Consider the following 19,279-nt stretch of genomic DNA (forward strand, 5'->3'; position numbering starts at 1 on the left):
GCCTGTGCAGAGCGAATGTCTTCAGGGTATCGGATTTCAAAAGGCAGCTCTGCAGTCAGACTGCTGTTCGATAGATTTCTATCAGTCTCAGTGGCAGTTGGGCTCTCTCCTACTGTCACTCTATTCAAATCGGAGCTCTGCATTTTCATTGGCTGAGTCAACTACTGAGAATGCTTATTTATTTTATTAATACATATTTTTTTGTTTAATTATTTGTCTCTTACCTCCAATTCTTGTCTTCAGCTTTTCTTTTCTGACTTTTCTTCCTGAACTGTCTCTCTGCTTTCTTCTTTTTGTGTTTCTCTTAAAATTATTATTTTTTGAATACTTTTTCTTCTGAATTTCTATTCCATGTCTTCTGTGTATGTTTATAGTGCTATATATTCATTTGTAAATCACAAACTAAATCCGCTTATGTATAAAAACAAATGTTTTTTAGGAGCTCATATTCCTCTCTCTCTCTCTCTCTCTCTCTCTCTCTCTCTCTCTCTCTCAATTCATTTCATTTGTATTGTCAAAGCAATTGGACATACATACACATACATACATATACACTCACCTAAAGGATTATTAGGAATACCTGTTCAATTTCTCATTAATGCAATTATCTAATCAACCAATCACATGGCAGTTGCTTCAATGCATTTAGGGGTGTGGTCCTGGTCAAGACAATCTCCTGAACTCCAAACTGAATGTCTGAATGGGAATGAAAGGTGATTTAAGCAATTTTGAGCGTGGCATGGTTGTTGGTGCCAGACGGGCCGGTCTGAGTATTTCACAATCTGCTCAGTTACTGGGATTTTCACGCACAACCATTTCTAGGGTTTACAAAGAATGGTGTAAAAAGGGAAAAACATCCAGTATGCGGCAGTCCTGTGGGCGAAAATGCCTTGTTGATGCTAGAGGTCAGAGGAGAATGGGGTGACTGATTCAAGCTGATAGAAGAGCAACTTTGACTGAAATAACCACTCGTTACAAACGAGGTATGCAGCAAAGCATTTGTGAAGCCACAACACGTACAACCTTGAGGCGGATGGGCTACAACAGCAGAAGACCCCACCGGGTACCACTCATCTCCACTACAAATAGGAAAAAGAGGTGAGACATTCAGATGGTAGAGTCAGAATTTGGCGTAAACAGAATGAGAACATGGATCCATCATGTCTTGTTACCACTGTGCAGGCTGGTGGTGGTGGTGTAATGGTGTGGGGGATGTCTTCTTGGCACACTTTAGGCCCCTTAGTGCCAATTGGGCATCGTTTAAATGCTACGGCCTACCTGAGCATTGTTTCTGACCATGTCCATCCTTTTTTGACCACCATGTACCCATCCTCTGATGGCTACTTCCAGCAGGATAATGCACCATGTCACAAAGGTCGAATCATTTCAAATTGGTTTCTTGAACATGACAATGAGTTCACTGTACTAAACTGGCCCCCACAGTCACCAGATCTCAACCCAATAGAGCATCTTTGGGATGTGGTGGAACGGGAGCTTCGTGCCCTGGATGTGCATCCCACAAATCTCCATCAACTGCAAGATGCTATCCTATCAATATGGGCCAACATTTCTAAAGAATGCTTTCAGCACCTTGTTGAAGCAATGCCACGTAGAATTAAAACAGTTCTGAAGGCGAAAGGGGGTCAAACACAGTATTAGTATGGTGTTCCTAATAATCCTTTAGGTGAGTTCATCGTAGCTCTTAATACTCTCTTTCTGTCTGGAGGAGATATAATTGAAGAATTGTACACGTACCCGGCTACTTTCAACACCCATTGCTGCACTGATATTTTTCCCTCCATTTTTCTTTTACTTTTTTTTTTTTTTTTTTTTTTTTGCTGGAAGTTCCGTCAATACCCGCCAACCTTTAAGAGACATCATGCAGCCAAGCCTCTCGGCTTGTGGCCACACCGTCCTGAATGCGCCCGATCTCGTCAGATCTCGGAAGCTAAACGGGGCAGGGCCTGGTCAGTACTTGGATGGGAGGCCTCCTAGAAATACCAGGTGCTGCAAGCTTTTTACGTCACCTGGGTAACTTCATCGTAGCTCTTAATAGTCTCTTTCTGTCTGGAGGAGATATAATTCAAGTATTGTACACGTACCCGGCTACTTTCAACACCCTTTGCTGCACTGGTATTTCTCCCTCCATTTCTCTTTTTATTTTTGCTGGCAGTTCCGTCAATACCCGCCAGCCTTTAAGAGACATCATGCAGCCAGGCATCTCGGCTTGCGGCCACACCATCCTGAACGCGCCCGATCTCGTCAGATCTCGGAAACTGAATGGGGCAGGGCCTGGTCAGTACTTGGATGGGAGACCTCCTGGAAATACCAGGTGCTGCAAGCTTTTTACGTCACCTGGGTAACTTCATCGTAGCTCTTAATAGTCTCTTTCTGTCTGGAGGAGATATAATTCAAGTATTGTACACGTACCCGGCTACTTTCAACACCCTTTGCTGCACTGGTATTTCTCGCTCCATTTCTCTTTTTTTTTTTTGCTGGCAGTTCCGTCAATACCCGCCAGCCTTTAAGAGACATCATGCAGCCAGACGTCTCGGCTTGCGGCCACATCATCCTGAACGCGCCCGATCTCGTCAGATCTCGGAAGCTAAACGGGGCAGGACCTGGTCAGTACTTGAATGTGAGACCTCCTGGAAATACCTGGTGCTGCAAGATTTTACGTCTCCTGGGTCACTTTATCGTAGCTCTTAATTCTCTCTTTCTGTCTGGAGGAGATATAATTGAAGTATTGTACACGTACCCAGCTACTGTCAACACCCTTTGCTGCACTGATATTTTTCCATCCATTTTTCTTTTTTTTTTTTTTTTTTTTTTTTTTTTGCTGGCAGTTCCGTCAATATTCGCCAGCCTTTAAGAGACATCATGCAACCAGGCCTCTCGGTTTGCGGACACACAGTTCTGAATGAGCCCGATGTCAGAAGATCTCGGAAACTAAACGGGGCAGGACCTGGTCAGTACTTGGATGGGAGATCTTCTGGAAATACCAGGTGCTGCCAGCTTTTTACGTCTCCTGGGAAACCTCATCGTAGCTCTTAATACTCTCTTTCTGTCTGGAGAATATATAATTGAAGAATTGTACACGTACCCGGCTACTTTCAAAACCCTTTGCTGCACTGGTATTTTTCCCTCTATTTTTCTTTTTTTTTTTTGCTGGAAGTTCCGTCAATACCCGCCAGCCTTAAAGAGACATCATGCAGCCGGGCCTCTTGGCCTTCAGCCACACCGTCCTGAACGCGCATGATATCGTCAGATCTCGGAAGCTAAACGGGGCAGGACCTGGTCAGTACTTGAATGTGAGACCTCCTGGAAATACCAGGTGCTGCAAGCTTTTTACGTCTCCTGGGTAACTTCATCGTAGCTCTTAATACTCTCTATCTGTCTGGAGGAGATATAATTGAAGTATTGTACACGTACCCAGCTACTGTCAACACCATTTGCTGCACTGATATTTTTCCATCCACTTTTCTTTTTTTTTTTTTTTTTGCTGGAAGTTCCGTCAATACCCGCCAACCTTTAAGAGACATCATGGAGCCAGGCCTCTCGGCTTGCGGCCACACCGTCCTGAATGCGCCCGATCTCGTCAGATCTCGGAAGCTAAAGGGGGCAGGACCTGGTCAGTACTTGGATGGGAGACCTCCTAGAAATACCAGGTGCTGCAAGCTTTTTACGTCTCCTGGGTAACTTCATCGTAGCTCTTAATACTCTCTTTCTGTCTCCAGGAGATATAATTGAAGAATTGTACACGTACCCGGCTACTTTCAACACCCTTTCCTGCACTGATATTTTTCCCTCCATTTTTCTATTTTTTTTTTTTTTCTTTTTGCTGGAAATTCCGTCAATACCCGCCAGCCTTTAAGAGACATCATGCAGCCATGCATCTCGGCTTGCGGCCACACCATCCTGAACGCGCCCGATCTCGTCAGATCTCGGAATCTAAACGGGGCAGGACCTGGTCAGTACATGAATGTGAGACCTCCTGGAAATACCTGGTGTTGCAAGCTTTTACGTCTTCTGGGTAACTTTATCGTAGCTCTTAATACTCTCTATCTGTCTGGAGGAGATATAATTGAAGTATTGTACACGTACCCAGCTACTTTCAACACCCTTTGCTGCACTGGTATATTTCCCTCTATTTTTCTTTTTTTTTTGCTGGCAGTTCCGTCAATACCCGCCAGCCTTTAAGAGACATCATGCAGCCAGGCCTTTCGGCTTGCGGCCACACCGTCCTGAATGCGCCCGATCTCGTCAGATCTCGGAAGCTAAACGGGGCAGGGTGTGGTCAGTACTTGGATGGGAGACCTCCTAGAAATACCAGGTGCTGCAAGCTTCTTACGTCTCCTGGGTAACTTCATCGTAGCTCTTAATACTCTCTTTCTGTCTCCAGGAGATATAATTGAAGAATTGTACACGTACCCGGCTACTTTCAACACCCTTTGCTGCACTGGTATATTTCCCTCTATTTTTCTTTTTTTTTTTGCTGGCAGTTCCGTCAATACCCGCCAGCCTTTAAGAGACATCATGCAGCCAGGCATCTCGGCTTGCGGCCACACCATCCTGAACGCGGCCGATCTCGTCAGATCTCGGAAGCTAAACGGGGCAGGGCCTCGTCAGCACTTGGATGGGAGACCTCCTAGAAATACCAGGTGCTGCAAGCTTTTACGTCTCCTGGGTAACTTTATCGTAGCTCTTAATACTCTCTCTCTGTCTGGAGGAGATATAATTGAAGTATTGTACACGTATCCAGCTACTGTCAACACCCTTTGCTGCACTGATATTTTTCCATCCATTTTTCTTTTTTCTTTTTTTCTTTTTATTTTTTTGCTGGAAGTTCCGTCAATACCCGCCAACCTTTAAGAGACATCATGCAGCCAGGCCTTTTGACTTGTGGCCACACCGTCCTGAATGCGCCCGATCTCGTCAGATCTCGGAAGCTAAACGGGGCAGGGCCTGGTCAGTACTTGGATGGGAGACCTCCTAGAAATACCAGGTGCTGCAAGCTTTTTACGTCTCCTGGGTAACTTCATCGTAGCTCTTAATACTCTCTTTCTGTCTCCAGGAGATATAATTGAAGAATTGTACACGTACCCGGCTACTTTCAACACCCTTTGCTGCACTGGTATATTTCCCTCTATTTTTTTTTTTTTTTTTGCTGGAAATTCCGTCAATACCCGCTAGCCTTTAAGAGACATCATGCAGCCAGACATCTCGGCTTGCGGCCACACCGTCCTGAACGCGCCCGATCTTGTCAGATCTCGGAAGCTAAACGGGGCAGGACCTGGTCAGTACTTAAATGTGAGACCTCCTGGAAATACCAGGTGCTGCCAGCTTTTTACGTCTCCTGGGTAACTTCATCGTAGCTCTTAATACTCTCTTTCTGTCTGGAGAAGATATAATTGAAGAATTGTACACGTACCCGTCTACTTTCAACACCCTTTGCTGCACTGGTATTTTTCCCTCAATTTTTCTTTTTTTGTTTTGCTGGCAGTTCCGTCAATACCCGCCAGCCTTTAAGAGACATCATGCAGCCAGGCATCTCGGCTTACGGCCACACCATCCTGAACGCGCCCGATCTCGTCAGATCTCGGAAGCTAAATGGGGCAGGACCTGGTCAGTACATGAATGTGAGACCTCCTGGAAATACCTTGTGCTGCAAGCTTTTACGTCTCCTGGGTAACTTTATCGTAGCTCTTAATACTCTCTATCTGTCTGGAGGAGATATAATTGAAGTATTGTACACGTACCCAGCTACTGTCAACACCATTTGCTGCACTGATATTTTTCCATCCATTTTTCTTTTTTTTTTTTTTTTGCTGGAAGTTCCGTCAATACCCGCTAACCTTTAAGAGGCATCATGCAGCCAGGCCTTTCGGCTTGTGGCCACACCGTCCTGAATGCGCCCGATCTCGTCAGATCTCGGAAGCTAAACGGGGCAGGGCCTGGTCAGTACTTGGATGGGAGACCTCCTAGAAATACCTGGTGCTGCAAGCTTTTACGTCTTCTGGGTAACTTTATCGTAGCTCTTAATACTCTCTTTCTGTCTCCAGGAGATATAATTGAAGAATTGTACACGTACCCGGCTACTTTCAACACCCTTTGCTGCACTGGTATATTTCCCTCTATTTTTCTTTTTTTTTTTCCTGGCAGTTCCGTCAATACCCGCCAGCCTTTAAGAGACATCATGCAGCCAGGCATCTCGGCTTGTGGCCACACCATCCTGAACGCGCCCGATCTCGTCAGATCTCGGAAGCTAAACGGGGCAGGACCTGGTCAGTACATGAAAGTGAGACCTCCTGGAAATACCTAGTGCTGCAAGCTTTTACGACTCCTGGGTAACTTTATCGTAGCTCTTAATACTCTCTCTCTGTCTGGAGGAGATATAATTGAAGTATTGTACACGTATCCAGCTACTGTCAACACCCTTTGCTGCACTGATATTTTTCCATCCATTTTTCTTTTTTCTTTTTTTCTTTTTTTTTTTTGCTGGAAGTTCCGTCAATACCCGCCAACCTTTAAGAGACATCATGCAGCCAGGCCTTTCGGCTTGCGGCCACACCGTCCTGAATGCGCCCAATCTCGTCAGATCTCGGAAGCTAAACGGGGCAGGGCCTGGTCAGTACTTGGATGGGAGACCTCCTAGAAATACCAGGTGCTGCAAGCTTTTTACGTCTCCTGGGTAACTTCATCGTAGCTCTTAATACTCTCTTTCTGTTTCCAGGAGATATAATTGAAGAATTGTACACGTACCCGGCTACTTTCAACACCCTTTGCTGCACTGGTATATTTCCCTCTTTTTTTCTTTTTTTTTTTGCTGGCAGTTCCGTCAATACCCGCCAGCCTTTAAGAGACATCATGCAGCCACGCATCTCGGCTTGCGGCCACACCATCCTGAACGCGCCCGATCGCGTCAGATCTCGGAAGCTAAACGGGGCAGGGCCTGGTCAGTACTTGGATGGGAGACCTCCTAGAAATACCAGGTGCTGCAAGCTTTTTACGTCTCCAGGGTAACTTCATCGTAGCTCTTAATACTATCTTTCTGTCTCCAGGAGATATAATTGAAGAAGTGTACACGTACCCGGCTACTTTCAACACCCTTTGCTGCACTGGTATATTTCCCTCTATTTTTCTTTTTTTTTTTGCTGGCAGTTCCGTCAATACCCGCCAGCCTTTAAGAGACATCATGCAGCCAGGCATCTCGGCTTGCGGCCACACCATCCTGAACGCGCCCGATCTCGTCAGATCTCGGAAGCTAAACGGGGCAGGACCTGGTCAGTACATGAATGTGAGACCTCCTGGAAATACCTCGTGCTGCAAGCTTTTACGTCTCCTGGGTAACTTTATCGTAGCTCTTAATACTCTCTATCTGTCTGGAGGAGATATAATTGAAGTATTGTACACGTACCCAGCTACTGTCAACACCCTTTGCTGCACTGATATTTTTCCATCCATTTTTTTTTTTTTTTTTTTTACTGGAAGTTCCGTCAATACCCGCCAACCTTTAGGAGACATCATGCAGCCAGGCCTTTCGGCTTGTGGCCACACCGTCCTGAATGCGCCCGATCTCGTCAGATCTCGGAAGCTAAACGGGGCAGGGCCTGGTCAGTACTTGGATGGGAGACCTCCTAGAAATACCAGGTGCTGCAAGCTTTTTACGTCTCCTGGGTAACTTCATCGTAGCTCTTAATACTCTCTTTCTCTCTCCAGGAGATATAATTGAAGAATTGTACACGTACCCGGCTACTTTCAACACCCTTTCCTGCACTGATATTTTTCCCTCCATTTTTCTATTTTTTTTTTTTGCTGGAAATTCCGTCAATACCCGCCAGCCTTTAAGAGACATCATGCAGCCAGGCATCTCGGCTTGCGGCCACACCATCCTGAACTCGCCCGATCTCGTCAGATCTTGGAAGCTAAACGGGGCAGGACCTGGTCGGTACATGAATGTGAGACCTCCTGGAAATACCTGGTGCTGCAAGCTTTTACGTCTCCTGGGTAACTTTATCGTAGCTCTTAATACTCTCTATCTGTCTGGAGGAGATATAATTGAAGTATTGTACACGTACCCAGCTACTGTCAACACCCTTTGCTGCACTGATATTTTTCCATCCATTTTTTTTTTTTTTTTTTTTTTTGCTGGAAGTTCCGTCAATACCCGCCAACCTTTAAGAGACATCATGCAGCCAGGCCTCTCGGCTTGCGGCCACACCGTCCTGAATGCGCCCGATCTCGTCAGATCTCGGAAGCTAAACGGGACAGGGCCTGGTCAGTACTTGGATGGGAGACCTCCTAGAAATACCAGGTGCTGCAAGCCTTTTACGTCTCTTGGGTAACTTCATCGTAGCTCTTAATACTCTCTTTCTGTCTCCAGGAGATATAATTGAAGAATTGTACACTTACTAGGCTACTTTCAACACCCTTTGCTGCAATGATATTTTTCCCTCCATTTTTCTTTTTATTTTATTTTTTTGCTGGAAGTTCCGTCAATATCCGCCAGCCTTTAAGAGACATCATGCAGCCAGGCCTCTTGGCTTGTAGTCACACCGTCCTGAACGCGCCCGATCATATCAGATTTCGGAAGCTAAACGGGGCAGGGCCTGGTCAGTACTTGGATGTGTGACCTCCTGGAAATACCAGGTGCTGCAAGCTTTTTACGTCCCCTGGGTAACTTCATCGTAGCTCTTTATACTCTCTATCTGTCTGGAGGAGATATAATTGAAGAATTGTACACGTACCCGGCTACTTTCAACACCCTTTGCTGCACTGATATTTTTCCCTCCATTTTCCTTTTTTTTTTGTTTTTTTTTTGCTGGAAGTTCCGTCAATACCCGCCAGCCTTTAAGAGACATCATGCAGCCAGGCCTCTTGGCTTGCGGCCACACCGTCCTGAACGCGCCCGATCTCGTCAGATCTCAGAAGGTAAACGGGGCAGGGCCTGGTCAGTACTTGGATGGCTGACCTCCTAGAAATACCAGGTGCTGCAAGCTTTTTACGTCTCCTGGGTAACTTCATCGTAGCTCTTAATACGCTCTTTCTGTCTGGAGGAGATATAATTCAAGTATTGTACACGTACCCGGCTACTTTCAACACCCTTTGCTGCACTGGTATTTCTCCCTCCATTTCTCTTTTTTTTTATTGCTGGCAGTTCCGTCAATACCCGCCAGCCTTTAAGAGACATCATGCAGCCAGGCATCTCGGCTTGCGGCCACACCGTCCTGAACGCGTCCGATCTCGTAAGATCTCGGAAACTGAGTGGGGCAGGGCCTGGTCAGTACTTGGATGGGAGACCTCCTGGAAATACCAGGTGCTGCAAGCTTTTTACGTCTGCTGGGTAAGTTTATCGTAGCTCTTAATACTCTCTTTCTGTCTGGAGGAGATATAATTGAAGTATTGTACACGTACCCGGCTACTTTCAACACCCATTGCTGCACTGATATTTTTCCCTCCATTTTTCTTTTTTTTTTTTTTTTGCTGGAAGCTCCGTCAATACCCGCCAACCATTAAGACACATCATGCAGCCAGGCCTCTCGGCTTGCGGCCACACCGCCCTGAACACCCTCAATCTCGTCAGACCTCGGAAGCTGAACGGGGCAGTGCCTGTTCAGTACTTGCATGGGAGACCTGCTGGAAATAAAAGGTGCTGCAAGCATCTTACGTCTCCTGAGTAACTTCATCGTAGCTCTTAATACTCTCTATCTGTCTGGAAGAGATATAATTGAAGTATTGTACACGTACCCAGCTACTGTCAACCCCCATTGCTGCACTGATATTTTTCCCTCCATTTTTCTATTTATTTATTTTTTATATTTTGCTGGAAGTTCCGTCAATACCCGCTAGCCTTTAAGAGACATCATGTAGCCAGGCCTCTCGGCTTGCGGCCACACCGTCCTGAATGCGCCCGATCTCGTCAGATCTCGGAAGCTAACGGGGCAGGGCCTGGTCAGTACTTGGATGGGTGACCTCCTGGAAATACCAGGTGCTGCAAGCTTTTTACATCTCCTGGGTAACTTCATCATAGCTCTTAATACTCTCTTTCAGTCTGTAGGAGATATTATTGAAGAATTGTACACGTACCCGGCTGCTTTAAAAACCCTTTGCTGCACTGATATTTTTCCCTCCATTTTTCTTTTATCTTTTTTTTTTTGCTGGAAGTTCCGTCAATACCCGCCAGCCTTAAAGAGACATCATGCAGCCAGGCCTCTCGGCTTTCGGCCACACCGTCCTGAACGCGCATGATATCGTCAGATCTCGGAAGCTAAACGGGGCAGGACCTGGTCAGTACTTGAATGTGAGACCTCCTGGAAATACCAGGTGCTGTAAGCTTTTACGTCTCCTGGGTAACTTTATCGTAGCTCTTAATACTCTCTTTCAGCCTGCAGGAGATATAATTGAAGAATTGTACACGTACCCGGCTACTTTCAACACCCTTTCCTGCACTGATATTTTTCCCTCCATTTTTCTATTTTTTTTTTATTTTTTTTGCTGGAAGTTCCGTCAATACCCGCCAACCTTTAAGAGACATCATGCAGCCAGGCCTTTCGGGTTGTGGCCACACCGTCCTGATTGCGCCCGATCTCGTCAGATCTCGGAAGCTAAACGGGGCAGGGCCTGGTCAGTACTTGGATGGGAGACTTCCTAGAAATACCAGGTGCTGCAAGCTTTTTACGTCTCCTGGGTAACTTTATCGTAGCTCTTAATACTCTCTATCTGTCTGGAGGAGATATAATTGAAGAATTGTACACGTACCCAGCTACATTTAACACCCTTTGCTGCACTGATATTTTTCCCTCCATTTTTCTTATTTCTTTTTTTTTTGCTGGAACTTCCGTCAATACCCGCCAGCCTTTAAGAGACTTCATACATCCAGGCCTCTTGGCTTGCGGCCACACCGTCCTGAACGCGCCCGATCTCGTCAGATCTCGGAAGCTGAACGGGGCAGGGCCTGGTCAGTACTTGGATGGGTGACCTCCTGGAAATACCAGGTGCTGCAAGCTTTTTTCGTCACTTGGGTAACTTCATCGTAGCTCTTAATACTCTCTTTCTGTCTGGAGGAGATATAATTGAAGAATTGTACACGTACCCGGCTACTTTCACCACTCTTTGCTGCAGTGATATTTTTCCCTCCATTTTTCTTATTTCTTATTTTTTTTGCTGGAAGTTCCATCAATACCCGCCAGCCTTTAAGAGACATCATGCAGCCAGACCTCTTTGTTTGCGGCCACACCGTCCTGAACGTGCCCGATTTCGTCAGATCTCGGTACCTAAACGGGGCAGGGCCTGGTCTGTTCTTGGATGGGAGACCTCCTGGAAATACCAGGTGCTGCAAGCTTTTTACGTCTCCTGGGGAACTTCATCGTAGCTCTTAATACTCTCTTTCTGTCTGGAGGAGATATAATTGAAGAATTGTACACGTACCCGGCTACTTTCAACACCCTTTCCTGCACTGATATTTTTCCATCCATTTTTCTATTTTTTTTATTATTTTTTTTTGCTTGAAGTTCCGTCAAAACCCGCCCGCCTTTAAGAGACATCATGCTGCCAGGCCTCTCGGCTTGCGGCCACGCCGTCCTGAACGCGACCGATCTCATCAGATCTCGGAAGCTAAACAGGGCAGGGCCTGGTCAGTACTTGGATGGGTGACCTCCTGGAAATACCAGGTGCTGCAAGCTTTATACGTCTCCTGGGTAACATCATCGTAGATCTTAATACTCTCTTTCTGTCTGGAGGAGATATAATTGAAGAAATGTACACGTACCCGGCTACTTTCAACACCCTTTGCTGAACTGATATTTTTCCCTCCATTTTTCTTTTTTTATTTGCTGGAAGTTCCGTCAACACCCGTCAGCCTTTAAGAGACATCATGCAGCCAGGCCTCTCGGCTTGCGGCTACACCGTCCTGGACGCACCCCGTCTCGTCAGATCTCGGAAGCTAAACGGGGCATGGCCTGGTCAGTACTTGGATGGGAGATCTCCTAGAAATACCAGGTGCTGCAAGCTTCTTACGTCTCCTGGGTAACTTCATCGTAGTTCTTAATACTCTCTTTCTGTCTGGAGGAGATATAATTGAAGAATTGTACACGTTCCCGGCTACTTTCAACACCCTTTCCTGCACTGTTATTTTTCCCTCCATTTTTTTATTTTTTTATTTTTTATTTTTTGCTGGAAATTCCGTCAATACCCGCCAGCCTTTAAGAGACATCATGCAGCCAGGCATCTCGGCTTGCGGCCACACCGTCCTGAACGTGCCCGATTTCGTCAGACCTTGGAAACTAAACGGGCCAGGGCCTGGTTAGTACTTGGATGGGTGACCTCCAGGAAATACCAGGTGATGCAAGCTTTTTACGTCTCCTGGGTAACTTCATCGTAGCTCTTAATACTCTTTATCTGTCTGGAGGAGATATAATTGAAGTATTGTACACTTTGTCTTAGGGACAGTCTGGCTAGCAGTGACTGAGTGGTTGACAGACGACAAGCAACGGAATGTACGTGCTCTGTGATGTCATAGCAGTCAGCTGAGAGAGGCTCGTGATGTCATCGCTGAGCTGTCTGTCTGTCTGTCTGTCTCTCTCTCTCTCTCTCTCTCTCTCTTCCTCTCAATTCAATTCATTTGTATTGTCAAAGCAATTGGACATACATACATACATATATATATATATATATATATATATATATATATATACATACATACATCCATACATGCTAGAAAGTCATTACTATGTTATCTTAAAGGCTAACTAAGCAGAACATATATCATTATAGAACAGAGTTCATAGGTCAACACATGGTTTTAGGGAACAGGCACGTAGGTCGTACCGTTTGACAATGTCTCCAAGGTTCTCATCGTAAATAACAAACAGAAATCAAACTATCTTCTGGGCTGACCTTCTAGCTTGACCGTATCTTTCTTAAGTATACAAGAGAGAAAAACAGGTGTAAGAAAATAATTTCTAATTTTCCTTCTACACATATATACATACATACATACATATGTAGCGTTATGTTGGGTGTATTTGGATAAGAGCATTTGGGCTCTGAGCTGAAGCACTGATCTAAAGAAGACCTCTCCCCCCCAAAGTTATCAGATTTCCTTAGCTCATCAGCTTGGAACTGGTTTGCATCAAAGTGACAGTTTTGGGGAGGATGGCACCGAGAAGAGGCCAAATAGTTTGGAATTCTGCTATGAGATGTCTGGAGAAAGGGGCCTGTAGGTGATAAAAACTCTTTGAAGTGGATGAGAGCCGAAATCCCGACATAGAGCTACGAACCCAGGCCAACCGGCATTTCCAAAAGATGGCATGGATTGACATCAGTCATAAATAAAGCCTCCCTCCAATAGGACACTGGGGGCTGAAACCGAAATCCAATCTCAAGAACTCAGGGACCAATCACCTACTGATCTGACAGACTATAAGGAACAGCGGACAGTCTTTCTCTCTCTCTCTCTCTCACCTGAACCAGAAACTCGCTGCCACAGCTCAACCTGTAGCTCTGTTGCCAGAACCGGAATCAGAAACCAACCAAGTCTTTGCCGGCAACAGAAGAGTTAAACTGGGAGAAGGAGATTGAGCGAAGAATTATTTTAAAGGACTTTATTAAATAAATAACTTCACAGACCCACCTGATCAGTGGAGTTTTACAGCTGGACAATTGACTAAGTCGACTGAATACGAAAGTGTCAGTCACTTAAATAGCTATTTGAGTCTTAAGAAACTTGACCCTTGGAACAAACAGGGCCCTGCTTTCCTCAAAGACTTTGTCTTCAAGTAACTATGGTGGAACCCTGCTTACAAAGAAGATTTTGTGCACAACCTTGGAGCCTTCAAACCAATGGAAAATCTGTTTGGAAAAGACTCTACATTCGCGAAACCCCAACTTCCAGGTGCATCGACTGAGTGGAAGTTCTTGGACAAAGCCGAACCGGACTGCCTTTGTTCCAAACCACACGGACCTCGTGCCGTGTGCTGTTATCTGAGCCCGAAGCCAGAGAGGCCTCTCTGCGACGAAGTTCACATAAGTTTAACAGTTTGGAGTTTGTGATTCATGACATTTGAGAAATCAATTAGAAATGTTAATCTGTGATTCATAACTCTAGAATGTGTAATATCATTTAGTTTTCTTAAATATAAATGTGAGTTGCATTAAACTGTTTTGTTGATAATTTTAGAAATAAAATCTGTCAACGCCGAGAAATATCTTCTCATTCCTGTTTAACTGTTTAGTCTGAAATTGACACAAGTTAATAGACATTAGATTATAGGTGGCCCTGCCTATCCTTAATCATTGAATAATAATCAGTTAAGGGAAATTGTGGTAACAAATAGGATCTTTCTCGGCACCTAAACGTAAATGAGACTGATATATATATAACGAGAAGTTACCTGACATAAATACTAACCTGCGTAGTAATAATACTAACGAGAGACTCACCTTCGTCTTACTAACCGGTATTGTAGTCAATGTGTTTATAACCTTTTTTGTTTAACGATTTGTTAAACGGAATGTACGTGCTCTGTGATGTCATAGCAGTAAGCTGAGAGAGGCTCGTCATGTCATCGCTGAGCTGGCTGGCTGGCTCTCTGTGTGTGTGTGTGTGTGTGTGTGTGTGTCTCTCTGTCTGTCTGTCTGTCTGTCTCTCTCTCTCTCTCTTACTCTCTCTCTCTCCCTCTCAATTCAATTCATTTGTATTGTCAAAGCAATTGGACATGCATACATACATACATACATATATATGGAAAATAAACAATATGTGTACATCTCTTTCTGCATTAGTGGTGCCCTCACAGATGTGCAAGTTACATGACAGACAGACAGACAGACACACACACACTTTCACACACAGACAGACAGACACAGACACACACACACATACTTTGACAGACAGACAGACAGACACACGCATATTATGGGTCTTTGTTGGGTAGTGAAATGGGTAGCATCAGTCGCAGTGTGGGTAATGTCAGGGAGCCAATCATAGTCCCCGTTATTTGCATATCGTGGCGCAAAGCATTCTGGGAAAAGCAACTAAACACGTTTAGTCATGTATTTGTCCATAGTTTACACATGAGATGAAAGAGACAGTATGACGTGTTGAGCACCTAGGATTCCTCATGTGTATGTGAGGGGCAGAGGAACCGGATCCCAAGTGTGCGTCCCAGGTGCTATAGGTTTCAAAGCATGCAGGGGAATAGGCACCCCACCCTGACACCTATAGAAGACTGGATAGGGAGATATGAATAGCAATGGGGAGACTCTTGTACTTGGTGTGGCTCTATCCATATAGTGGGGCCAGCAGGTGCAGCAATAGAAGCTCAGCCTGGGGAGACTGGATTTAGCATTTCCTCTCCATTTTGATAACTATCCATAATCATTTCTGCAAAATACTTCTATGATACCTATGTATGTTTTTTACTTGTACTATATTATACTATCAAGTATCAGTGTACACATACAATGTGACCTGTTACATTAATACAGAGGCCACGGAAGGCCAGATCACTAATAGCCACTGTCCCCTGATATTACACTTTTTTACAATCACTTTGGCACTCATTTCAGAACCTTGATGTCATTTTTCAAAACTCTAGACACTAAACTCACACCCGATGATCAAAATGCACATTTTTCAAAACTCTAACACTTTTTTACAATTGCTTGGATACAATACACATCAACCTCAGATCATTTGTTCATTGAACTAAAATGACACAACTTAACATCAAAGTATTACCATTTCAAAATGCAATTCACACATTACATCTGAGATCACTGTCTATTCATTTCATTACAAAGATCTAACTATCAATTGATACAGCTGCTCAAAATGATAAGTGACTGTTGCATTACTCTTAATGCATAATTTTATGGAAACTGACAAACAATATTCCATGTTTCGATCATGAAAGTTTCAGGATAATGAGATCCATTGACATCAATAAACGAGGAGCATGAACCAGTTGGACTACATTATCTATGGATGTAATATTTCATCATCATTCATCATCATGTAGCACTTTTCCACACCATGTTTGCAGTGTGGAAGGAAAGTTAGAAATTTTTTCTCTAATACCTGTTTTTCTCTCTTGTATACTTAAGAAAGATAAGGTCAAGCTAGAAGGTCAGGCCAGAAGGTAGTTTGATTTCTGTTTGTTATTTACGATGAGAATCTTGGAGACAATGTCAAACAGTATGATTGAAGTGCCTGCTCCCTAATCCATGTGTTGATCTATGAACTCTGTCCTATAATGATATAAATTCTGCTTAGCTAACTTTTAAGATAACATAGTAATGACTTTCTGATTATAACCAGCTCTTTGATTTTTGTGTATAAAAGCTCTGACTGTTAAAATGAAGGCAGAGCGACTTTGGGATCTACTTGAGTCACTGTTCCTCTCCACGCTGCGTGTATTAAAGGCATTGCAACTAACGCTCCAACCTGGTTGAAGATGATTGTTCTTCCACATCAGATTTGACATTACTGTATGTATGCAGGCCCTTGTAATTGCTTTTCCAATACTGCCAACTGGTTATTGATGATTGATTTCACATTGTGGTACGAGTATCGAGTGAAATGAGTGCTATCCACCCCAGCAACACAGTGATAACATGGAGCCGGCAAGTCATCCAGGTCACAATAGAGGTCAAGCAGTGGGAGGAGGAAGACGTGGTGGTCAAAGGAATGGAAGGGGACATGCACCCCTTCTGAGAGGTGGTCGTGGGCCTCGTCATAGAGGAGGGCTTAGGCCTCACCAGAGAGGCAGCCATGGGCCTAATTTGAGAGGTGTTGGGGGAACGTGGTAGAGGACAAGGCCACGGACCAGACAGCGGCAGCAACAGCAAATAGTGTCCAGTGAAATCCGAGAAATAGTTGTAGAGCATGTTGTAAATCATGGCATGACCATGACTGAGGCAGCTACAATGATTCAATCAAACCTCAGAATCAACTCAGGATCAACTGTGGCCTCAATCATCAGAAATTTCCGTACTGAGAAGCGGCAAGTCTTCAGCATGCACTAAACATTAGGCTACTCTCAATTGTCAAATGACTGTATACTGCATACCAATGTGTAGCACAGAGTATAGTGTGCCTTTTGAAAGAAATGCAGACAGAGTGAAGCAGCTGATGACTGAGTATGTTCAGGTATGTTCAGTTTCAAGATGCCTCTTGTGAAAAATGGTTGTGAGAACCTGAACCTGAACACAGGGCTGATGGAAATTCAGAAGTACAGTAATCAATCCTTTGTTTTACACTAAGCCAGGTGAGGAACACTGCAGTTGACATTTTACTGTAGTTTTGTTCTTTTTTGTAGCTAATTATTGTTGCATGGCTTCAAAGAAACCTATGGTGTGATTTGATTGTATTGCATCAATACATTTCAGATTTTGTTCAATGATTCCACTGTGTCTGTAGTATTCTCTCTACTAGTCCTTTTACAGTGATGTATTTATGTGTAGTACCATAATGAAACATGTATCACATATTTTGTACTACAATATTTAATGATTGTACGAACAACTACACAGTGAATCTATCGGTATCTTCTGTGTGGGTGATCTAAATAAATGTTACTATGGTATTTCATGATAAATGAATTATTTGAACCAACAAGTCTGCAAGTGCAAGGTTTCTTTAAAGATATGAATGCACAATGCAATGTTTTGAACATTGGACAGCCTGTGTTACAAGTGATGACCGTTTTGAGTTTTGTGTCTAGAGTTTTGAAAAATGACATCAAGGTTCTGAAATGAGTGACAAAGTGATTGTAAAAAACTGTATATTCATCCTATTTAATGTGCTCTTTTAAAATGTACTTTTCTTTTTTATGTTGCCATTTCTGTTCTACCAATGTTTCAGTTGTTAGCCAAAGATTGACAGAGTACATCTCATACACACAGGCCAGACAGCAAGGATTTCTTTTTGAAATTCAATTACAAATGCTGCATGAACTCATCAATACGATTAGAGATCCTGAAAGCAATATAACTAACTCACTCTACAGCATCTCATTAGCAGTGAAAAGAAACCAAGAAAGTTGGGACAGTCGACTGTTTACCACTATGTAACATCACCTTTTCTTTTCATAACACTTATTAAGCACTTGGGCACTGAAGACACCACTTGGTTAAGTTTAGCAAGTGGGATTTCCCCCCATTCATCCATTATGCATTTCCTCAGCTGCGCAACTGCACAGGGCCTTCGTTGTCTTAATTTGCACTTCATAGTGCGCCACACATTCTCAATTCGGAGACAGGTCAGGACTGCAGGCAGGCCATGCTAGCACCCGCACTCTCTGCCTACGCAACCATGCGCTTGTAATCTGGGCAGAATGTGGTTTGGCGTTATCCTGCTGAAAAATGCAGGGATGTCCCTGGAAAAGACGATGTCTGGATGGCAGCATATGTTGCTCCAAAATGTGTACATCTCTTTCTGCAAAAATGGTGCCCTCACAGATGTGCGAGTTACATGACAGACAGACACTCATACACACTGTCACACCCACACACACACACACACTTTCACAGACAGACACACGCACACACACTCACTTTCACACAGAGACAGACACACAAACACAGAGACAGACACACACACACTCACTTTCACACAGAGACACACAAACACATACACTTTCACACAGACACACACACACATACATACATACATACATACATATATAAGGAAAAGAAACAATACATTTAAAAATCACAAAAAGATGTAATAAAGTACAGAAAATCTAAATGTAATAAAATGTGATCTTTAATACACACAAATATGTATGGCTGGTCGGATGCGTCTTGGACTCGGGTTCCTCTTCATTACGTATAATGCTTTTGCCTTTTGCTATAGCTTTCCGTGGAGGGGATCGTGGGTGAGTTTGTACCATTCTTGGGAGGCTCTGCCTTGTTGGGGCGGAGCTGTGATCCAGGTGAACAGCAGATCGGACATAGGTGGGCATGTGGGCGGAGGAGGAAGGCCGGTCAAGCAAATAAGCTTGCTAAGGTACGCAGCAGCAGCAAGCAGCCCCACCATCCAGTCAGCCAGCCAGTCTGGCTGGCAGTGACTGAGTGGTTGACAGACGGCAAGCAACGGAATGTACGTGCTCTGTGATGTCATAGGAGTCACCTGAGAGAGATGTTTGTGATGTCATCGCTGAGCTGGCTGGCTCTGTGTGTCTTGCTGGCTGTGTGTGTGTGTGTGAGAGAGAGAGAGACTTTTTGACTTTTATCAGACTTCATTGCCTGTTTGCAACACGCAATAATTCATACAAAA

The 19,279-nt window shown here is 44.2% G+C and overlaps 11 non-coding genes and 20 pseudogenes across 11 annotated transcripts; all 31 read left to right on the plus strand.

Moving 5' to 3' along the window:
• Nucleotides 1–1,897: 1,897 nt before the first annotated feature.
• LOC136739061 (5S ribosomal RNA) lies at nucleotides 1,898–2,016 on the plus strand. The gene has a single exon (XR_010812786.1). It is a non-coding gene; the product is annotated as a 5S ribosomal RNA (ribosomal RNA).
• A 209-nt stretch (nucleotides 2,017–2,225) lies between these two features.
• On the plus strand, nucleotides 2,226–2,344 carry LOC136738904 (uncharacterized; annotated as a pseudogene).
• A 210-nt stretch (nucleotides 2,345–2,554) lies between these two features.
• On the plus strand, nucleotides 2,555–2,673 carry LOC136738940 (uncharacterized; annotated as a pseudogene).
• An 888-nt stretch (nucleotides 2,674–3,561) lies between these two features.
• Nucleotides 3,562–3,680, plus strand: LOC136738882 (uncharacterized; annotated as a pseudogene).
• A 220-nt stretch (nucleotides 3,681–3,900) lies between these two features.
• On the plus strand, nucleotides 3,901–4,019 carry LOC136738972 (uncharacterized; annotated as a pseudogene).
• Nucleotides 4,020–4,226: 207 nt separating this feature from the next.
• LOC136738893 (uncharacterized) lies at nucleotides 4,227–4,345 on the plus strand (annotated as a pseudogene).
• A 209-nt stretch (nucleotides 4,346–4,554) lies between these two features.
• Nucleotides 4,555–4,673, plus strand: LOC136738958 (uncharacterized; annotated as a pseudogene).
• A 225-nt stretch (nucleotides 4,674–4,898) lies between these two features.
• LOC136739070 (5S ribosomal RNA) lies at nucleotides 4,899–5,017 on the plus strand. The gene has a single exon (XR_010812794.1). It is a non-coding gene; the product is annotated as a 5S ribosomal RNA (ribosomal RNA).
• A 209-nt stretch (nucleotides 5,018–5,226) lies between these two features.
• Nucleotides 5,227–5,345, plus strand: LOC136738950 (uncharacterized; annotated as a pseudogene).
• A 210-nt stretch (nucleotides 5,346–5,555) lies between these two features.
• On the plus strand, nucleotides 5,556–5,674 carry LOC136738995 (uncharacterized; annotated as a pseudogene).
• A 213-nt stretch (nucleotides 5,675–5,887) lies between these two features.
• On the plus strand, nucleotides 5,888–6,006 carry LOC136739003 (5S ribosomal RNA). Its single transcript, XR_010812756.1, has one exon. It is a non-coding gene; the product is annotated as a 5S ribosomal RNA (ribosomal RNA).
• A 208-nt stretch (nucleotides 6,007–6,214) lies between these two features.
• On the plus strand, nucleotides 6,215–6,333 carry LOC136738983 (uncharacterized; annotated as a pseudogene).
• A 224-nt stretch (nucleotides 6,334–6,557) lies between these two features.
• Nucleotides 6,558–6,676, plus strand: LOC136739076 (5S ribosomal RNA). Its single transcript, XR_010812800.1, has one exon. It is a non-coding gene; the product is annotated as a 5S ribosomal RNA (ribosomal RNA).
• Nucleotides 6,677–6,885: 209 nt separating this feature from the next.
• LOC136739037 (5S ribosomal RNA) lies at nucleotides 6,886–7,004 on the plus strand. The gene has a single exon (XR_010812763.1). It is a non-coding gene; the product is annotated as a 5S ribosomal RNA (ribosomal RNA).
• A 209-nt stretch (nucleotides 7,005–7,213) lies between these two features.
• Nucleotides 7,214–7,332, plus strand: LOC136738956 (uncharacterized; annotated as a pseudogene).
• Nucleotides 7,333–7,543: 211 nt separating this feature from the next.
• Nucleotides 7,544–7,662, plus strand: LOC136738943 (5S ribosomal RNA). Its single transcript, XR_010812749.1, has one exon. It is a non-coding gene; the product is annotated as a 5S ribosomal RNA (ribosomal RNA).
• Nucleotides 7,663–7,874: 212 nt separating this feature from the next.
• LOC136738981 (uncharacterized) lies at nucleotides 7,875–7,993 on the plus strand (annotated as a pseudogene).
• A 214-nt stretch (nucleotides 7,994–8,207) lies between these two features.
• On the plus strand, nucleotides 8,208–8,326 carry LOC136738858 (5S ribosomal RNA). Its single transcript, XR_010812735.1, has one exon. It is a non-coding gene; the product is annotated as a 5S ribosomal RNA (ribosomal RNA).
• Nucleotides 8,327–8,542: 216 nt separating this feature from the next.
• On the plus strand, nucleotides 8,543–8,661 carry LOC136738933 (uncharacterized; annotated as a pseudogene).
• A 219-nt stretch (nucleotides 8,662–8,880) lies between these two features.
• Nucleotides 8,881–8,999, plus strand: LOC136738905 (uncharacterized; annotated as a pseudogene).
• A 210-nt stretch (nucleotides 9,000–9,209) lies between these two features.
• LOC136738938 (uncharacterized) lies at nucleotides 9,210–9,328 on the plus strand (annotated as a pseudogene).
• A 214-nt stretch (nucleotides 9,329–9,542) lies between these two features.
• On the plus strand, nucleotides 9,543–9,661 carry LOC136739034 (uncharacterized; annotated as a pseudogene).
• Nucleotides 9,662–9,882: 221 nt separating this feature from the next.
• Nucleotides 9,883–10,000, plus strand: LOC136739056 (5S ribosomal RNA). The gene has a single exon (XR_010812781.1). It is a non-coding gene; the product is annotated as a 5S ribosomal RNA (ribosomal RNA).
• Nucleotides 10,001–10,216: 216 nt separating this feature from the next.
• On the plus strand, nucleotides 10,217–10,335 carry LOC136739005 (uncharacterized; annotated as a pseudogene).
• A 218-nt stretch (nucleotides 10,336–10,553) lies between these two features.
• On the plus strand, nucleotides 10,554–10,672 carry LOC136738902 (uncharacterized; annotated as a pseudogene).
• Nucleotides 10,673–10,887: 215 nt separating this feature from the next.
• LOC136739026 (5S ribosomal RNA) lies at nucleotides 10,888–11,006 on the plus strand. Its single transcript, XR_010812761.1, has one exon. It is a non-coding gene; the product is annotated as a 5S ribosomal RNA (ribosomal RNA).
• A 216-nt stretch (nucleotides 11,007–11,222) lies between these two features.
• LOC136738953 (uncharacterized) lies at nucleotides 11,223–11,341 on the plus strand (annotated as a pseudogene).
• A 221-nt stretch (nucleotides 11,342–11,562) lies between these two features.
• Nucleotides 11,563–11,681, plus strand: LOC136738921 (5S ribosomal RNA). Its single transcript, XR_010812747.1, has one exon. It is a non-coding gene; the product is annotated as a 5S ribosomal RNA (ribosomal RNA).
• Nucleotides 11,682–11,890: 209 nt separating this feature from the next.
• LOC136738974 (uncharacterized) lies at nucleotides 11,891–12,009 on the plus strand (annotated as a pseudogene).
• Nucleotides 12,010–12,230: 221 nt separating this feature from the next.
• Nucleotides 12,231–12,349, plus strand: LOC136738929 (uncharacterized; annotated as a pseudogene).
• Nucleotides 12,350–18,806: 6,457 nt separating this feature from the next.
• On the plus strand, nucleotides 18,807–18,921 carry LOC136739045 (U5 spliceosomal RNA). The gene has a single exon (XR_010812771.1). It is a non-coding gene; the product is annotated as a U5 spliceosomal RNA (small nuclear RNA).
• The last annotated feature ends 358 nt before the right edge of the window (nucleotides 18,922–19,279 follow it).

Source organism: Amia ocellicauda, unplaced genomic scaffold, assembly GCF_036373705.1.
Source record: "Amia ocellicauda isolate fAmiCal2 unplaced genomic scaffold, fAmiCal2.hap1 HAP1_SCAFFOLD_59, whole genome shotgun sequence".
In the NCBI taxonomy this organism is placed as follows: Eukaryota; Metazoa; Chordata; class Actinopteri; order Amiiformes; family Amiidae; genus Amia; species Amia ocellicauda.